The 19,485-nt window shown below is 45.0% G+C and overlaps 1 protein-coding gene and 1 long non-coding RNA gene across 8 annotated transcripts in view; one reads left to right on the top strand and one right to left on the bottom strand.

Moving 5' to 3' along the window:
• Window positions 1-273: 273 nt before the first annotated feature.
• LOC109286513 (uncharacterized) lies at window positions 274-9,876 on the bottom strand. 4 transcript variants are annotated; one of them, XR_009463524.1, is made up of 6 exons: window positions 9,596-9,876; window positions 9,083-9,247; window positions 6,150-6,229; window positions 4,729-5,455; window positions 4,423-4,569; window positions 274-3,848 (listed from the first exon to the last, which is right to left on the bottom strand). It is a non-coding gene; the product is annotated as an uncharacterized LOC109286513 (long non-coding RNA). The 4 variants fall into 4 exon arrangements; XR_009463525.1 differs by having other exon boundaries at window positions 274-1,282; window positions 2,871-3,848; window positions 4,423-5,455; XR_002094582.2 differs by having other exon boundaries at window positions 274-3,845; window positions 4,423-5,455.
• A 95-nt stretch (window positions 9,877-9,971) lies between these two features.
• Window positions 9,972-19,485, top strand: part of FNDC3B (fibronectin type III domain containing 3B) — a 362,994-nt gene continuing 353,480 nt past the window's right edge. For 2 of the 4 annotated variants that reach the window (XM_059731146.1, XM_059731145.1), the window contains exon 1: window positions 9,972-10,116. The gene's annotated coding sequence lies outside the window, so the exon portion shown is untranslated. Of the gene's footprint in view, window positions 10,117-10,351; window positions 10,450-19,485 lie in introns of those variants that run through there. The other 2 variants (XM_059731149.1, XM_059731147.1) reach the window with 2 other exon arrangements.

Below are 19,485 nucleotides of genomic sequence, written 5' to 3' on the forward strand. Positions count from 1 at the left end.
AGACAAGATTTGGTGATTTCGGTCCAGTTCATGGTGGATAACTATGTGTAAAGCTAGAAACCACCACAATTAGCGGAGGCTAACTAAGGCCTGGACATGTTAGAAACTTAATATTCCTTTCAGCCTGCTTCCCTGTAAGAAAACTTATGCACATTGATGGAGGGATGTGAGAGATTTTGCACTGCTACTGTCCAGGCTATACCTATTCTGTGAATAAAAAGGATAAACTATGGATAAAGGATACATTTTTGGATGAAGGATACAAAGGATACATTTTTGGATGAGGAATATAGTATATATTATTGGCAAGGTAAATTTCATGTTGTAAAGTATTTAAAAATAAATAAAAAGCTTGGTTTCTAAGTCATAAGGGTGAGATTCAAGTGCAGGAACCTCCCTCCCTTGTCTCAAATTTGGTAGGTTTCTTATACTTCTTGGAATTTGAAAACTATACTGGAAATTTTGGGGGAAAAAGGCTTTCACATGAGTCTGAATCAGGCAATGCAAAAATTCAGAGAAATAAAAACTAATGAAAAAGACCAAAATTAACAAGAGAGACTGGAAATCACATGAAACACAGTCACCACGGACATTTTGTTCCTAAACATGGCAAGGTGTAGTGTTTTCAGTTGAGTTTCTCTCAGAGCCTTTTCCAATCTGAAAGTGTGAACTGACAACGCTTCGGACAGCTCTTCAGATAGTGTCATGTTTGAACAGCCCTAGACTGCATTGCTCTGCTTCTAGAAAGGCAGGGCAGTGTAGCTGGAGACACAGTACCTACAAATTCAGTTGTGACTATCCTAAAATTAGGTTGTACAGGCAGTCCTCAGACTTATGACACAACTGGTTCCTGAAAACCGTGTCTTAACTTGGAACCGTTTTTCCCATAGGAAACAATATTATAAATGGGGATTGGGTCCTGAACCCTATTTGGGCCCAATACCCTATTTTCACCAAAAATAACCCAGAATTTTGTACTCAATCAATTATAGATGAATAATATAGCTACATTAATGCATTTATATTGTAAATAGCAATCATATTGATTTAGAAGGACTTTGAGGTAACTTTACTGGACATTTTGAAGGGCTCTTGTTTGGACTTTTTGAAGGGCTCTTGACTGGTGTCTTCTCAGGAGCCTTGGCTGCAGGTTTTTCTGGAGTCTTGTCTGCTTTCTTAAAGAAATGTCCAAGCAAGTTTGGACAGATGTTCTCCAGGGACATGGGCAACTCAGTGAACTTGTTTTCTGGTGTGGTGTCGCATCAGATCAAGCGTTGCAAAACTGACATCAGAAAGTTGAAACAGGGTATCAAGTTATAAATGTTGTAACTCGAAACGTTGTAAGTCAAGGACTGCCTGTATTTGAATTTGGCAGCTTAGTTCAGCCCCATACAAAAGGCAAGCTACACATAAATATGGAAAGCAATACAGTTGAATGGAACTCAGTAAATAATAATCTGTTACCACCTCACTTTTTCCCTACTGATCTCTTATTTTATATTATTTACTTCTCAATTGTATTTTTTACAACGTTTTTGACATTTATGTCATCTTATAGTTTCATAGTTGGTAGGGGCAGAAAGGACCTGAGCAGATTATCAAGTCCAACCCCCCTGCCGTGGCAGGAAAGAGTACTGGGGTCAGATGACCTTGGCAAGGTGTACATCCAGCCTCCTCTTAAAGACCCCCAGGGTAGGAGCCAGCACCACTTCTCTTGGAAGTTGGTTCCAGATCCTAGCCGCCCTAACTGTGAAGTAGTGCTTTCCTGATATCTAGCCTGAATCTACTCTCTGCCAGCTTGTGCCGTTATTTCTTGTCACTCCTGGTAGTGTTTGGGGGAACAGGGACTCTCCTAATGGCTGCTGGTGCCCCCTGACCAGTTTGTAAACAGCCACTAGATCCCCCTTCAGCCTTCTCTTGTGAAGGCTGAACAGGTTCGGGTCCCATAGCCTCTCCTCGTAGGGCCTGCCCTGCTGCCCCCTGATCATGCGGGTGGCCCTCCTCTGGACCCTCTCCATGCTGTCCACATCCCTCCTGAAGTGCGACGCCCAGAACTGGACGCAGTACTCCAACTGCAGCCTGACCAATGTCACAGAGGGGGAGGATCACCTCCTTGGACCTGCATGAGATGCATCTGTGGATGCATGATAAGGCACGGTTGGCCTTCCTGACCGCATCCCCACACTTTCGGCCCACGTTCATTTTGGTGTCAATAATGACTCCAAGATCCTTTTCTGCCTCTGCACTAACGAGAAGGGAGTTCCCCAGCATGTAGGTCTGCTGCTGGTTCTTCCTCCCCAGGTGCAGTACCTTGCACTTGTCAGTGTTGAAACCCATCCTGTTCTCATCCGCCCACCCCTGTAATCTGTCTAGGTCGGATTGCAGCCTATTCCTCCCTTCTAGCTTGCCCACTTCTCCCCACATCTTATTGTTGTCTGCAAATTTGAACAGGGAGCTTTTTACACCCTCGTCCAAGTCGCTGATGAAGATGTTGAACAGCATGGGCCCGAGGACCGAGCCCTGGACCTACCACTGCCCACATCCCTCCAGGTCGAATAAGACCCGTCCACCACCACTCTCTGGGTGCGGCCCTCCAGCCAACTAGTGACCCATTTGACTGTGTAGGTGTTGATGCCACAGTCTCCTAGTTTTTTAATGAGAATGGGGTGAGAGACAGTGTCGAAGGCCTTCTTAAAGTCCAGAAAGACTACATCCACTGCTTCACCTGCATCTAAGGATTTTGTGACCTGGTTGTAGAAGGCCACCAGGCTGGTCTGACAGGACCTGCCTCTAATGAACCCATGTTGATTGCCCCTAAGTTTAATCTCCCCTGCTGGCCCCTCACAGGATAATTCTCTCAAAAAACTTACCCAGGATCGAGGTAAGACTGACTGGCCTATAGTTTCCTGAGTCATCCTTCCTCCCTTTTTTGAAAATGGGAAGCACACTGGCCCTTTTCCAGTCCTCTGGCACCACGAGTGCTCGTAAAGCTCTGCCAGGGGTCCCACAATGACCTCTGCTAATTCCCTCAGCACTCTGGGGTGGAGATCGTCAGGACCTGATGATTTAAATACATCCAGTCCCTCCAGTTCACCAACTCTAGGCCTGGGTGTGCCTCCCCTGTGTCCTATGGGGGTTCCGGTGGGGGTGGGGGTGACCCGGTCCCTGCTCAGAAAAATGGAGGCAAAGAGATTGTTAAATAGGTTAGCTTTGCTGCCTGGTGCGACGACCAGATTTCCTAGTGTGTCCTGCAGAGGCCCCACGTTACCCGGTACCTTTTTTTTACCCACTATGTATTTAAAAAAGGACTTCTTGTTGTACTTGATCCGGGTAGCTAGTCCCAGTTTCATCTCCGCCTTGGCCTTCCTGACTGCCCTCCTACAGCCCTGAGCAACCGAGGTATAGTCCTCCCTGGTGATGGCCCCTCCCTTCCATTGGGTGTATGCCTCCTTTTTAGATAGGAGACATTCCCGTATGCTTTTGGTGAGCTATAGGGGCTTTTGCGCCCTCTTGCCCGCTTTGATCCATGCTGGGATTACCTCCCTTTGGGCTTGGAGGATCATCTCCTTAAGGAACGACCACTCTTCTTGGACACCCGACTCCTCTCCCCTCCAGGACCTCAGTGCCTCCCCGACTATTCTCCTTACCTTAGTGAAATCTGCCCTCCTGAAGTCCAGAGCTGCTGCCTTGCTGCAGGCCTTTTCTACCTTGCGCTGGACGGTGAATTCCAGCAGGCAATGATCACTGTCGCCCAGGTGGTTGAGCACCCGCAGACCCCTCACCAGGTCATCGCCCATGGCCAGGACCAGATCCAACAAGGCGTCTCCCCTGGTGGGGCTGTGCACCTGCTGGGTTAGATGGGGGTCATGTATCTTGGCTAGGAACCTACGTGAGCAGTCAGACCTGGCTGGCTGCTCTTCCCAGCAGATGTCTGGAAAGTTCAGGTCACCCATGATGACCATGTCCTTTGACCTAACTACCTCCGTGAGCTGACTTAAGAATTCCTGGTCTAGGTCTTCCCCTTGGTTGTGTGGTCTGCAGTAGACTCCCACTGTCCCTTTCCCCTCGACTTCCTTGTATTCTAACCCAGAGCACTTCAGTGTGCCCCTCCTCTGACCCCATGCTACTCGTTGAGGATGTGCATTTCTCCTTGACATAGAGCGCCACACCCCCACCCTTCCTCCCTGTCCTATTCCTCCTGTATAGCCTATAGCCCTTGATATTCACCGCCCAGTCATGCGTTGGGTCCCACCACATTTCAGTGAGCCCCACTGTGTCTGGGCTGGTGTCAGGTAGCAGGAGGGTAAGTTCCTCCTGCCTGTTCCCCATACCACGAGCATTTCTGTAGAGGCATTTGAGGCCTCCTGAAGATGCATGCACTGGCCCCCTAATCTCAGTACTACCCGGGTCCCTGTTGCTTACCTGGGTATTTGTTCTGCTCATCATTGGTCTAGGCTGAGCTGTTCTTGTGGGTGATGCTTGGTTTAGTGGTCCAAGGCTTCCTCTGCCCTCGTCTTCCCCTTCCCCCGACGAGCCTAGTTTAAAGCCTGCCAGAGGAGATCAGCCAACCTAGAAAAGAACCAACGCGTACCTTTGGGGGAAAGGTGAAGCCTGTCGGGGCCGAGGGGCTGTGGCCAGCAGCCCGGGCATGTGGGCAGGGAAATTCAGCACAACAGACTAGAATTAGGCACGGACTCGTAGCGGTTGAACAAAGAAAACTTTACTTACACCGTAGGTGGTCGTGGTGCAGGCAGAAAGACTTGCTTGCGTTGCAATTACAGACAAACACACATGGAGTTTGCTAGGCTCCACCGAAGACGCACACGCACGGAGTTTGCTAGAGCTCTGGATAACAAAATGAGAGTCCGAAATATGACTCTCGACGAGCGTGCAGGGTAGGGATACGTCGGGATCGTTTGGTGACGGGGAGAGATTCTTGGTAACTGATCAGACCACCAGTCGGTCCGAAATTTACGTAGAAGTCCACGAAGTAATCATGGAATTCTCTCGGATTTCTCCCGGAATTCTCGGAATCGGGGATCTTGGGGTCCTCCCAAGATTCTCGGAGATCTCTGGCTTGGGCGGAAACTGCTCAAGCCTCTTATATGGCTAGCAAGCCAATCGCTAGCTGCCATGTGGGAATAATTTAGAAACAGCCAATAGGGGGCACAAATTTGCATACGCCTGGTGGGAACTTTTTGCACCGGGGTTTTCTCTCTGCAGCTGAGAATTGCACCGTGCAAAGAAAGTTCCATGTGGCGGGAAATAATTCTGCAGTGCCGAAGCGCACACACAATCATTGGGTCATGACAAAGCCCATCCCACCCAAGCATGTCTCTCGTCCTGATATGTGGGTCGTTGTCTAGGAAGCCGAAGCATGCCTCGAGACACCATTCCCGAAGCCACAAGTTGACCTCTCTGATGCAGGTCTCGTGTCATCTTCCAAGTCCGCTCACTGGTAGGACAGAAAAAAATACCACCTGTGCCCCTATCTCCTTCAGCATGCCCCCCAGAGCATGGTAGTCCATCATCAGGTGATCAGGGCTTCTCCTGGCCGCATCATTAGTGCTCACATGGATTAGGACCACGGGGTAGTAATCAGTGGGCTGAATCGTGGCCTGGATCATCCCCGTCACATCCTGAATCTTTGTCCCGGGCAGGCAGATCTATTCTCCTTCCATAATGAGCTATCTATTCTTGGCCAGGAATTAGTCTGCAAGACCCAAATACATAACTCAAAGCAACCTGACTTAGAAAGTCTACATGCTTTAGGTCTGCAGCAAAATATAAACCGTTTTTCCTGATTTCAGATTTCATGTCTTATTTTAGCAACTGCTTATTTTCTGTTGAAAAACATGTTTGACACAAAATGCCAATTTTGAACAAGTCTCTTTTAGATTAAATATTTTCTTTTGGTGAATAACTAAAAAATATGTATTATTTCTGATCAGCGAAAACTGAAAAAAAGGAGCTGATTAGGCAAAAACTAGATTCTACTGAAAAATAGCGCTTGACAAGTGTTGCCACCTTCTAGTTTAAGTGCATAAGATTCCAGGAATCAGTTTTAAAAACTGTAAATCCTCCAGTGGTGTGACAAACAAAACAATATTTAAAGGTGAAATATAGCCTTGTCATGGAAAGTTTCTTACCTTACAGGTCAGAAAAAGGTGAACCAAAGCGTAGCAAGAAGGGTTCAAGGAATGTCTCTCTTTCTTCCTCTCTCACAGGCCTGGTGAGGAAGTTACAAAGTTGAATTCCTCTTTCCAAGTCCAGAGGCTGAGGAAAGAGTAGCTAGCAAATAGTTCTTATTTTATTTTATTTTATTTTATTTTCTCCAGGAGCCAAAGAAAATCATTCACCTTTTTTTTCAAGTTCAAGAAAGGCCACCTTTTACCCAACCTTTTATTACTTTGGGTGTCTTATTAGGAGCACTGAAATAAAGAAAAGAAAATCTTGGGTAGTGGAAACAGTGGATGGGCCGTCCATGAGAATTCCTTCTCTCCTCTCCCCCTTTGGAGCTCAGGGGAGTAAATTGGGTGTGTATCATGTTCTCATCCTTCCCACAATGTAGAGGTGAGGTAAGGAAATCATGGAAGGGAGGGTTTCCATTTTCTGCAGTGAAGAAATCTTATGGGAGTAAATTATTCTTTCATTTCTGGAGATAGAGATGTTTTTCCCTACAATCCTGACTCTAGGGGCTGTAAGGGTTCCCCTTCAATTCTAGTATGATATTTTTTTCTGTTCCTTATATTCCATAAGGACCAGGGAGTCTCCCTCCCCCAGATAGTGAGAGAGTGGTTTTTCACATCCTCCTTCCTTGTTCCCATTGCCTAATGGAAACTAGTCTTACCCTTCCTTTTATTTCTAGATCACCTTCAGTTGCTTTATGTCACTTGTCAACTTTGGAGAACCTATGGGAATTATTTTTTCTCTCCTTCTGTCATCCTCAGTGAATGCTTATCAAACATCACGAGTCAGAGGGTTATGTTGCCCCTGCTGCTATTATTAATTAGTTTGATTAGGCAAATGCACACACTTTCATGGTTTTCCAGGCTCCAGTAGTGAGTTGAACTAGAGAAGCTAACCTCAGTGCCTCACCAGCTATGTAGAGTTTTTGATCTACCCTGATCAATCTTTTTCTTCTACTTTTCCTCCTGCTTCCCACTCCTCTCTCACACCCTTCAGTCTCTATCCCCACCCTAGCACCTTCATTTCCACTGCTCCAGTATCTGCTCTCACCTTTCTAGCCAGCTGGCAGAATGTGAGAAAGCTTTCTTCTAGAGAAAGCTATAATGAAGAAAATATAAAGCAAGTAAGAAAAGAATGGGAGAGATGGCAATGCTGGTGTTTTAAGTAATCAAGGGCCCAATTATATTCCAAATGCAACTAAGAAGACTACATCGAACTTGGTTGCAGATTGTAGTGTAAATGGGTCCTAGTCTTGCTTCAAGGTTTTCTAATTGTTAGACTAAAGTCCTAGAAGAAATTCCTGTCTTCTGCTACACAACTTTCCTGGCTACTTGACTGACTGTTTAGAGGTAAAGGACTGAGTGTGGTTCCCTTTGAGTCTGTGCCAAATACCTGCACAGGAAAACAAACTTTTCTTCCATCCCACTGCAAAGGTACTGCACAGCGACAGGTCCAGGTCCTGGGAAGAAGGGCAGTGCTGCCCTATACAGTAGGGCAGCGGTTCCCAAACTCTGACACACTGCGCATCACTGATTTAAAATGATACAACCTTAAGTACTAGGGGTGTGCAAAATGGCACTGTTCCATTTTGACTTGCGTTTCAAGGTTTTGATGGAACAGCATTTCATTTCAAATTTTGTTTCGATTCGAAACAGCTGTTCCGTTTAGTTTCATCAAAACAGTGACGTTGTTTTTATGCTTTACCCATAGGCTATAATGGGGAAGCTCAAAACAGCCTTCCTCATCCAGCAGGCAGATCGGGGCCCAAACCCGGGAGGGCTGTGGGGGCTGTGCCAGTCTTCCTAGGGTTGCGGGCCCCCATCTGCCTGCCAGATGAGGGAGGGATGCTGCCTGGGACCGGGGAGCTGGGAGGGGAACTGAGCGATTGGGCTCAGTTCCCCTCCCAGGCGCTGGGATCGATCAGGGAAGGGAACTGGGGCTGAGCTGAGTGCTACCATCAGGCTGGGGAAAGGAACTCAGCCCAGCTGAGCTGAGTTCCCCCCTTTAGCTCCATCATCCTGCTGGGGAGGGGAACTCAGCTCAGCTGGGCTGTGTTGCCTTCCCCAGTCCAATCCTCCCTCTGGGGAGGAGAACCGAGTGATCAGGCTCAGTTCCCTTCCCTTCCCCTGTGCTGCGATTGGCTTCCTGCAGCCACGCTGCAGGAGGCAGGGAGAGCCAGGGCTGCGCTCCCCGCCTGGCTGAGCCTGGAGCTGCTGGGAGCACAGCCCTGGCTCTCCTCTGTCTCCCACCACCTGGCTGCTTTGAAACTCAAAACGTTTTGAAAGTTTCGAAACGTTTTGACTAGCCTCTTTTTGTTTCAAGGCTGTTTCGAAGCCCTTTGTTCTATTTTGATTTTATGCGGGTTCTGTATGTGCAAATTCACTCCTATGAGATAACCCATTTTATACCAAAAATGTGTTATATGCGAGGTAAATTCACTCTTATGAGAGGAGTGTGGTGGAAGCTGGCAGTCAGCTGCTTTGTGTGGTGCATTGTGGGAGTGATGTGTGCCAAAATATAGTCTCCTGTGTGGATCTGTGCTCCTTGCTCATTGTCTGCGACATGTTTCTGTAGTTGCCATCCCCACTGTGGCTTCTAAGCGTCCCGCTAGCTTATCTCCTACCCCTCTCTCTGGTCCCTCAATGAAGTGCAGGAGATCTTCACTAACATTGGAGACAAAACTGGAGACCCTTCACCACCTCTCTTCATACCAACTAAACATTCACCACCACCCTGTGCTTGTGTGCACTGTCTGCTGTTGGTGAGTACCAAAATTGTCTTATAAAAGTGGTAGAAATGGGACTGGGCGTCGGTACGGTCAAGGTCTTGGAACGTATCCCCTATTTGTTACATTGCAAAGTGGGGTCCCTTTATGTGAATTCGAGTTACGCACCGTTTTCGAGGACCACACGTACAGCATAAAGTGAGGGGAACCTGTACCCTTCAGAGCAAAGAAGGGCCTGGCAAGCTCCTGTAGGCGGCCATGTCAGCGGCAGGGGCATGGCGGTGGTGAGCTCCTGCCGACGGCCACGACGGTGTTGGCAGTGGGTGCTGAGCACTGAAAAATAGAGGACATCAAGGCCTTCAGTAGAGGACAGAGAACCAGAAAACTGGACTGTCCTCTATAAAACCCAATGAATGGCCACCCTACGGGCGAACCAGGTGGCCACCCAGAGGAGGGGCTGAAAATGGCAATTTTAAAATTATTATTAGTAGGATTATCTCTGGCAAAGGGCAGGGGGGGCGATACTAAAAGTTTGCCCAGGGCTGCCAGGAGTCTAGGTTTGAGCCTACAGGGATTGCTTTGCCGGTGCCCTCCTGCCACGAACGGGGGTGCTTCCAGCGGCGGTTATAAGTGGGGGAGCTCCTGGTCAGCAGCGGCAGGGAGAGGGTGGCGAGCGCTCACCTTGGGTCGGCGACCACCTGCCGTGGGCACTGTGGACCGCAGCGAGGTGGCGCCGTTTTGCAGGGGGTGGCTCAGGGGGCGCACGTGCCCTACACCTCGCCCCTGCCTCCTGCCCAAGGCCGGCCTCTTTCCTCCCCTTTGCTTTTGGCCACCATGTAGTCACTCCAAGACGAGGTGTCGCACATCTGCCCTGCTAGGCCCTCTCCCCAGGCCGCGGCGGGATGCGGCGGGCACAGGAGGGGGCGGGGCGAGGCGGGGCGGGGCCGGGAGGAGGGGGAGGAGGCGGCGGCCCCGCCCCCGGCGGCGTTTGCAGGGAGCGGCTACTCCAGACTGCGCGGTAGCGGTAGCCGTCGCCGTAGCGGTCGTGGTAGCGGTAGTGCGGCCGCCCCCGCCCCATGTGGTCCCGACATCACTGACATGGCGGAGTCCCCGGCACGGCCGCCCGGCAGCGCCTCCGGCTAGAGCTCGCCGCCGCCACCAACATCAGCACCAACACCGCCCGCCGCCCCGGCCGCGCCCAGGTAAGCGCCGCGGCTGCACCCGGGCGGGAAAGTTTCCGTGCGCGGCTCCCTGAGGCGGCGGCGGAGCCGGGCCGGGCCGGGAGCGCCTCCAGCAGAGCCCGGCCAGCCCGCCAGGCTCCGCCGCCTCACGCTCCCCGCCGGCCCGGCCCGGCCCCGCCCCGCCCCGCTCCGCCCCGGGGCAGCGCGGGCTCGGCGCCCACACGGACACGGACACGGGCCCGGCGCGGCCTCCCTCCCTCTCTCCCTCCCGCGCACCCACCGTCGTGGCACGGCCGGCAAGCGGGTCCTCGTCCCCTCCGCGCGTGTGGAGGGCGAGGGCGGGAGCGGGGAGAGGTGCGCGGGTTTCTTCAGGGGCTTTAAGCGGTGCGACGGGAAGCCTGGGATGGAGGGTTTCTGTAGATGTAACTTTCTCGATATTTTATTTGTAAAAATTCACGCTTCGTTTGTTGGGAGGCCTCGGTGCGAATCGAGGTCTGTCTCGTATCACGCGTGAGAGAGGTCCAACTTTTTTAAAGAAGGGATTTGAAAGCTAGATGACTTTCTCTCTGCCGCATCCCATTTCCCGGTAACGTGCCACCTTTTTTTTTCAAGGTGTGTGGCGGGGGAGATGCATGCCGCGCTTGCAGGGTGTTTCTAGCGGAGGGCGGCTGGCGCTCTTTGCTGCTGGGGGCAGGGGCTGCACTCGGTGACCGGCTGAGGTCCTTTCCCATCCGAACATCTGTGAATCGATGGAAGTGGCATCGTGTGGGGCGGATGGGATCACGGAGACCGGTCGCCTGTGTGTCTTTTTTTTTTTTTTCCTTGTGTGCGTCTAGGTAGATATATAGATGAGGAGGTATATAACTTCTTTGTTTTAAATCCTCTTCTCTTTCATGCTCAGCTGAACATCCTCCTGCCTTCTTCTCCCAAAATAAGGTTTTGGCTCACGTTTATGTGGTTTGGGATTTAAAGGAAGGAACAATTCATCCCATCCACATATGAGGATTTTTTCCCCCTTAATTTTCCACACAGGCACAGTTCTGTGCTGTGCATTAGTATCTTTTCCGTGAGGGTCAGAAATTGCATGAAGACAGGGGAAGAGTAGGTCCATCTCTCTTTTTTTTTATGGGGAAACTGAGGCATAAAAACTTATCAAGTAACTTTTCCCTAGTTGACACAGAGACTCGGTGACAGAGTTGGCAATGGAGTTCAGATTTTCCACTGAACCTCATCACTTGTTTGCCCTGTGGTGGAGCACATCCTGACCAGGACTCACCAATACATGTTTAAAAAGTGTTAAGCTTGTCTAACGTGAGCCTCACAACATGTTCACTACCAGATTTTTAAACATGCCCTATTTGTCTTAGTCTAGACATGAGCAGTACGTATGAATGCTAACTGGAAACCTTCCTGGGAAGACGAACGCTGTTCCTGCTGTCGTTTCCCGTATCTCTTAGCAGTAGATAAGATGGAGTGACTCTTACTTGTAGTCTTGGAAGCATTCGCTGCCCCTCGCCTGCTCCCTCCTTACTGTCCCTAGGCTGTAAGATGGGAATTTGTGAGGAAGTTTGCTGCTGGTGTTGCCCCAAGAGGAAGATGGGTCTTGGCAAAATTCCCAGGGTTATTTGTGGTCTTACTGGAGCAGCCTGTCAGCGTCCTTCAAGTCTACAGTGCCTTGTGGTTCTCCCTCATAAATTTTCAAGTGACTAGGTTTTGGTGATTATACTGGGGACCTTACAGTAGTGACAAAGGGTTCTGCTTCCCCTTAAGTGCTATCTATCATTCATTACACTTTGGTTGGCTTACATTCCTAGTGTAGCCCAGGGGTGAGTGTGCATGGAAGCCGACTCATTTTCCATTTTTGAAGTGTCTGGACTCATCTGGTTTGGTCTGAGGTCATTGCTGGGACAATGGAGAGATTTTCACACTATTATCCTACCCCATCCCTAGCCTGAAGATAAATGAAGAATGTCAGCTTCCGAAACAGACTGCTAGTCTGTTGTATCCAAGAAGCGTGAGGTTACAGCCTCATTGCATCTCTTATGCATATTTATTCTTAGGGAAACTGTTATGAAGTTTTCAGTATGAAATGACTGTACTCTGGTTCCTTTTTTTAAAAGAAGACTTAGGAAATAGTAGTTTCCTAGCGTTTTTCAATTAGACTGCACGCAGGAACTTTGTGCACATTCTTTTTTCATAATAATATGTAATTTACATTAATCCATTCCCTTCATAGGCTTAATGAAAATCTCTAAAGAAAGGAATGGGGTTTTGTAAGTTGTATAAGTCTTTCCTCTCTCTCTCCCCTTTCTAAATTCATGGAATTCATATGCAGACCAAAAAATGTTTTGTTTTTTTTTTTGGTTGGTTATTTTTGGTCTGCGTGTCTAGTTTCATTTAGGACTGTTCAGTTAAATTGGCTTTCTTTCCAGAAACCTAGGTCCTAATCCTGTATGTAAACACACATTTGTTGTATAAAGGTCTCTTTATAAATTATTCATAATTACAAAAATTTGGGGTCATGTATACTGAATGCATCAAAGGACTTTCCCAACTGTTTCTCAGTACAGTTACCTACTCCTCCTACCCAGGCAGAAGCTGTTGAATAGTTATTGATCTGTGACAGCAGTATAAGGACCACCAAATTCAGGCTTATTTGGATGAGCAGGGGGAATTATTTCCAATGCTGAGGATCCTTCAGAATTGGGGCATTGCATTGGGAGACTGCATGCCAGAAGGTCATAATTGTTTGGTGGCACACTTTGCACGTGATTTAAGTCTTTTTTCTTTTTTAAATAAAAGGAATTTAAATCTGCAGCTAATGTAGTAGAGGACGTCAGAACACCTAAAAGTTGCATTTCTGAGGCATAAAATACCATAGAACCGAAAGGTTTTTTTAAAACCAGCAGTTAACTTGATTATAATTGGTCTTCCCTACACTACCAAGGCACTACTGTGGGGAATCCTTTTAAAGAAGGATATCAAAAGTAGGGTTGTTTACGGCCAAGGTTTAGTGTCACTGTGTGATATGTCCCTGGAGACAGAAGGTATGTGGGAAGAGGGAAGTTCTTTAAACAACAAAGTAGAAATAGGAGACGATAGATACACAATGTTAACAGGCCATCTACAGGCAGGAATGTTTGTGTTTGAAAATAGATAACTCCTTAAACAGTTTTCCAGTTGAGATGTGCTTGTTAGTAGCTGGTTCTAAATATATCTTTCGCTAAATAACGGAGTCTTTATTGGACTGCAGCTTAATCAAGGGGGAAAAAATTAACATATGCTTTAATGTGGGGTTTGTTGAGCACTGTGTAGAGATTTGTCACCTTCCCGGGTATGCTGCTGTAAGACTGCCTCTGCTCTAGATTATGTTGTTATAAGGGTGCTCACTTGAATTTAAGTGGTTTCTTTTTATGGTAAACTTTAATTTTGTCCAGAACTATCCTACAGACTTTCTTTCCTAATGATATGGCATTGGAAGATGATTTAAATTCCTTCTGATTTGTAAAATGATAGATAGTCTTACAGTACCAAAGTGTTTTAAAGGTTAAAACTAACCACTTTTGAGTGGCATCTTTTCTGTCTTTTTAAACCAATACATCATCCACTTACATTCAGTTTACAACGTAGTCTATATGTAATTCACCACTTCAGTAGCTCAAGTAAGTTGATAAAAGTAGTAACTGTAAAACAGGATCTGCATCTGTAATATGTAAACAGCAAAATGCTGATTTTAGCTACTTTTAATGCTTGCTTTTTGTTGGAACATGGTCAACAGTAGTTTGACAAAGTAGCATTTTATATGAATATAATTTTATTTCTGAGTTGTGCAAGTCATGCCAACTGCACACAAACATGTATACACAAAAATACCTGGGCCTTAAGTAAAATTAATGTGTAAACAGTCAAAGTAAAAAAAGCCTAATATTGAATTTCTTACTTTTGTTTGATACTTGCACAACCCCTTTAAGTCTAACATGCTGATGTCAATAGGAATGTGAGAGAGGTAATGAGTAATATAATCAAGATTTGCCCCCCAGAGTATAGGCAATCAAGTCCATGTTTTTGAATTAGACCTCTTTAAAATGAAACTAGAAATTCTTTATATGAAAACCTTTTTATTTGCGGTTAAAAGAATGATTCATTTTGAGTTGTTGACATTAATTTCACAGCAATTTTTTAAAATATGGAAATTAAACTACTTGCAACCTGTTAAAATTAGTTATTAGTTTGCTACTGTCATTAATACATTGCTCTCAGTATAAAATAAGGACTTCATGCTTTTAGAAGCATGTACATAAAACAGCTTCTTTGTACAAATCGTAGTAATTCTGTTGGGGATGTAAAACAACTCTGTTAAATACAGTTGGTCAGATTTTGCCTTCAAATATGTATGCTGTTTTCTCTTGCACCTGCACCAAAATTTGTTATACTGATAAATATGTATTGAAGCCTGAAAAAGTCTCTCTCTCTCATTTACTGAATTAAGAGATGTGGTATTAACTGTACTGTGGAGAGGAATATAGATTTTTGTAGTATAACATAGGACGTCTCGCGTTATGATACTTGTAAGTCACTGTGTCAGAACTTACCCTCCTTGTTCGCTAACACTTAACTTTGTAAACACTAAATATGGTAGTTATGTATAGTAAATATTTTCTGTTTTGCAGTTTTTGAGCAGCCATTAGCAAACGATGGTAATCATTACAGATACTCTTCTTTCTAAAAATATCCATTTTAGGAATGCTTTCTTTACTAATATGGCAGAAAATATAAATTTAACTTTAGAAATAATTTGTTCCTTTATCATTTATTTTTCTCTTGAGTAGGCAAATAAAGCAGCTAATCTTGACATGCTACTCGGGCCCCTGGCTTGCCCCCTCTCTCTTCTGATTCATCCCCTGATTTAACCCGGATTTGGGGTTGACACCAGGAATTAATTTAAAATGTGTTTCACTTTGAATTTTTAGCTCAGTATCATAAAAGTTGAACACATGAAGTAGATGGGAACTAAAACACCTTGCTTTCACTACTCTGTAATTTCAGTTCAAGGATGTCATACTCTCTCATAAAAGTACATGAGTCTCCTTTTTTTTTTTCTCTCTATATGAGATGCAGTATTTTATGTAACACTCCTGAAATCTCCAATCTTAACTGTTCATGTGACCACTTCTATTAGTCTCAGAAAAGATAAAATATATTGATGGAGTATATTTTTTCTTTAAATGGCGCATCTACATAAGACGCTAGAAGCGCAGTAGACTGTGCATTAGTGCGGCAGGCAAGAAACATGCTTATGTGCTGTAGAATTAGTCTACTGTGCATTAGTGTCAGAAAAAGCATGCACTGGCGCTACTGCGTGGTAGTGCCAATTACAGCACATTAAGATTGGTACCTGTTATTACAGGTACTAAACTTTAATATGCTGTAATTACAGCGCACTAATGGATGTGTGGATGTGCCCAAAAAGTATGGATTTTGTGCCTTCAGGAGCATGTTTCATGTAGCATATTCTGAAAGATAAATGAAGGAAATGTCTCTCAGGAAGCTAATAATGAGGACTATTAAGTGGAAATATTAGATAACTCTCTTATGCCTGGAAGGTCCTTAGAATGTCATGGAACAGACTCCCTAGCCCTTTTAATCTAAGTCGCAAAAATTGAAGCACCTCCTACCTAATCTGCCTTCAGACACACTTCTTTGAAGCCTTTGCATAGTGGTGACAATTTCATTAAGGTAACGTTGTGTTTTTTGGTTGTTTTTTTTTCACTTTCCCTCCTGCTCCTCGTATTGAAACACTGTTGCTATTGTTGCATTATAGAGCGGTCTCCACTTGCCCCGCTGCCCAAACCGTTTTAATTTTGTTGTCTAGTTGAGTTGAATTTGGTAGTATACTGTGATATTCTAAATCCTAAACTTTGGATGCAGAATCTGCATGTGGATGGAGAGCAGTTTTGATTTGTGTTGGGATTCCATTCTCTTGCCGTCTGTACACCAGCGCTTTGCTTCCTCCACCTCTGCTTCTGTAGTGCGAGATGCTCCTGTCAGGGAAGTATATGCTTGCTTTTATGGCAAAGATGAGTGTCATTGGGCAGCCTGCATAACATGGAAAGTAATTAAATTGTTATAGGTTCTTTATGCTGTGGCACTAGTGGCTCATTAGTGTCACATGCCTCTTTATTCTTGATACTTTGTCAATGTTGAGTAATAGAATGGGGAAGAAAAGGAAGACACAGTGTTCATGGATATCTGAAGGCCTTAAATAGTTTTACAGAGGATCCAGGAAATTGGATAACAATGTAGGGTGTCCAAACTTACATGAGAAAAGAAAAATGATTTCAGGAACTTTGAACAGCAAGTTTCTAGTAAACAATAATGTTGACATACTGGGTCAAATCAATAGAGCAAAAGTGACAAAGCCCCAAACGCTAATGTTTCGTTTTCCAGATTTTTATGCCCGGAGTTAGTTTGTGTTGCTTACTGGTGGAGGGGTAAGCCTGAAAATCAAACCTAGATTTTGTGTGCCTGGTGATTTGATTTAGGGGCTGATGTTTATATATGTTTGGGGTGTGAATCATCATTGTTCTGCAGTGTTGTAATGTTATGAGAACCCAAATTTTTGCTCAAATAATGATGATAAAAAAAAATGAAGCATGAAGTATCCCCACGCCTGCACACATGCACGTATGCATGCACAACGACTAAGCCAAATTTACCGTGATTTTTTTACGGCATTCTTATGACTTTCATTCAATCTGACATGATCCTCAAATGTTTGGGCTTGACAATATTAAGTGAAAAACTAGCAGCAAAAACTTATTTTTGATTTGTTCCCCTTCCCTGCTTGATACCAGTTTATGTAATGAGAAAAGATAGAAAGCACATAATGCGTCACAGTGAACTTGTACATCAAGTGTGTGATGGGGTTCTAGATTAGTATAATTTGTGCACCAAGCATTTGAGTAGTTTTGCAAACATTTTCAGTTTAAGTTCTGTTAGATTTGCTTGCACCTTTTTGGATTTGGCTATTTCAAATTTTTTGTTATGTCCTGTGAAAAGATAAGAAAAGGGAAGATCGAGCCTCTTCCTGAGGGTTCATCAGGAAATGGGCAGAGAATCCAAAAATAGGAGTTACATTTTTTGAGTCTCTATATTTACTGTCAGCCTTGACAAAAATCACTGTGCATTTCCCTGCTCTGACAGCTAGTTACAGTTGTGTTGTCTGCTAGCCCCTGAGCCCTTCTTAGTGACTTTCAAAATATATAAAAAAAAAAAAAAAGCACTTAGTATGTCAACTGCTTAGGGCAATGTTGGTATGGATGTAAGGGAGGAGTACCTTGCTGTATGGTAATACTAATTCACTTACCTTAGCTATACTGTTGTGCAGGGGTTGGTAACCTACAGTCTGTGGGCCAGATTTGGTCCAGGAAATAATTGGGTCCAGCCCATGGTATCACAGAGGATCAGCAGGATGAAGTTCAGTCTGGCACGTGCTTCTTTACCCTATGGCATACCACTGATTCCCTCTGCAGTTCCTCCTTTTGCATCTCTTCCTGCTTTTTTCCCCTCCACATTTCCCTCCTCCTCCCCCCTCCCCCTGCCCTTTTATCATTGCTGCCTAATTGGCCTTCCCCATTGTTGCTGCGGTTGAGAGTCAGCAGCATGTGGTTCAGGTGGCAGCAGATAGATGGCTTGGGTGCTATGGAGGAAAGTGGTGGCCCATGGTGGCGGGAGAGATTGGTGCCTGTTGGTGGTGGTTGGATCCCAAGGGGTAGTCTGTTGCCTTCAAAGGTCTTCCAGACCTGCCCAGTGATTTTGTCTGGGCATTCAAGTAATGCTTACCATTCTGCAACCCTGATCTGGATTGATTCCCTGATAGGGGTGAATACTTTAGGAAAAACTAGGTCTCTTTGATACTGTGGACAGATTGGGCTAGTAGCAAGGGCTGAATTTACTCAGTCTTGCATGGTATATCATAAAATCAGAAATTTGGACTACACTTAGAAGCATTTTCTTAATTTTGTTTTTTGGCTAAAGATACCCTTGTATTGAGGGTATAATATAAATAAAATGATATTATGATAATAGCAATATTGGAACAGTTGCATGGCTAACTGCATTTGATTTGCTTTCCTTTGTGTTTTGTTCGTTCCACTTTGCAAACATTAGCTTGGGTAGGAACATATAATGGTTCTTTTCACCTTTTCTGTTCCATGCCATTAGCATTTGCTAATCCAATGCTATTTAGATTTCCAAAACTTCAAGGGCATACTTTTTCTAAACACTTCTTTCTTTTGACATAATTGTTGAATAATAACTCATTCAAATTTAGATTTTGTTTGAAAAGTGCTATTACATAACATGTTGAGCCTGAGAGGTGCAGTCCCTTTAATTCACTTTACTAAAGGTGAGAAATTTGTTCCTGTTCAGTTGCACATAGGGTGACGACAAGTTTTTCAAATGCCAGTTTCCACTGAGTCATCTCTTGAGTTGAGTAGTGGGGCACTGCTTGCTGTTGTCAAGTATTTTGCATTGGCAGGTTGACTAGGAAATTAGTTATGAAAGTCTGCTTTAATAATGAGAGAGAACAGTTGCAAGTCTTACTTCGCTTTGCAATGCAGTCATTTTTCAGACAAATACAATGCATTAAAGAAGCAAGAATTTTATTCTATTAAATAATCAAAATGTTGGTTTTGCTAAACTTTGCCATCTGTAGCACCATAATGTGCTTTAGGGCTTTTCAGTTGTTTCATTTAATCACCAGGCTAGTTAATTAGCCAAGTACAGGTCTGATGTTCTCACACACTTTTTTTGGTCATGTCTCCAGTTTGGTAGGGGTCCATGAACACCTGACCAAGAGGCCAGTTGTTCAAAATCACTCGCTATGCAATGACACATAGTTTAGCAAAACCAACATTTTTGGGATTTTTCGTAAAACTAAAAGACTCTAAAAAAAGTTTTAAGTCCCATGTCTACGGTTGACGAAAGGAAACAACAGGTGGGTGAAGCAAGTTGGAAAGGTGCAGAGGCTAGATGGTTTTGGGTTGGTTGGTTTTCTTTTCACTGGTGATATAAAAAGTGTCTGGTCATGGTTAATATAGCTATGACCAACTGATATATTTCCCATAGCCATCACTTAAATTATGCTGAAATAGAAGGTAGTGGCTTTTCAGAGGAGTTCACTGGGGTTAACCCTGCTTTCTTCCAAGCTATGTACAGAAAGTTGTTGTGGGCCAAGTGAACAGCACTGTTGATTAAATTACAGGATATAGGAAATGCTGCATTAAGATAAAAAAGTGGCCTAGGTAGGCAGGAGCTTTTGATTTAAAGGAGGAGAACAATGTGGTCAGAGTAAGCAGAGAAATGGATATTTTCTGCAACTATGGATTT

Source organism: Alligator mississippiensis, chromosome 7 (assembly GCF_030867095.1).
Source record: "Alligator mississippiensis isolate rAllMis1 chromosome 7, rAllMis1, whole genome shotgun sequence".
NCBI classification, from domain to species: domain Eukaryota; kingdom Metazoa; phylum Chordata; order Crocodylia; family Alligatoridae; genus Alligator; species Alligator mississippiensis.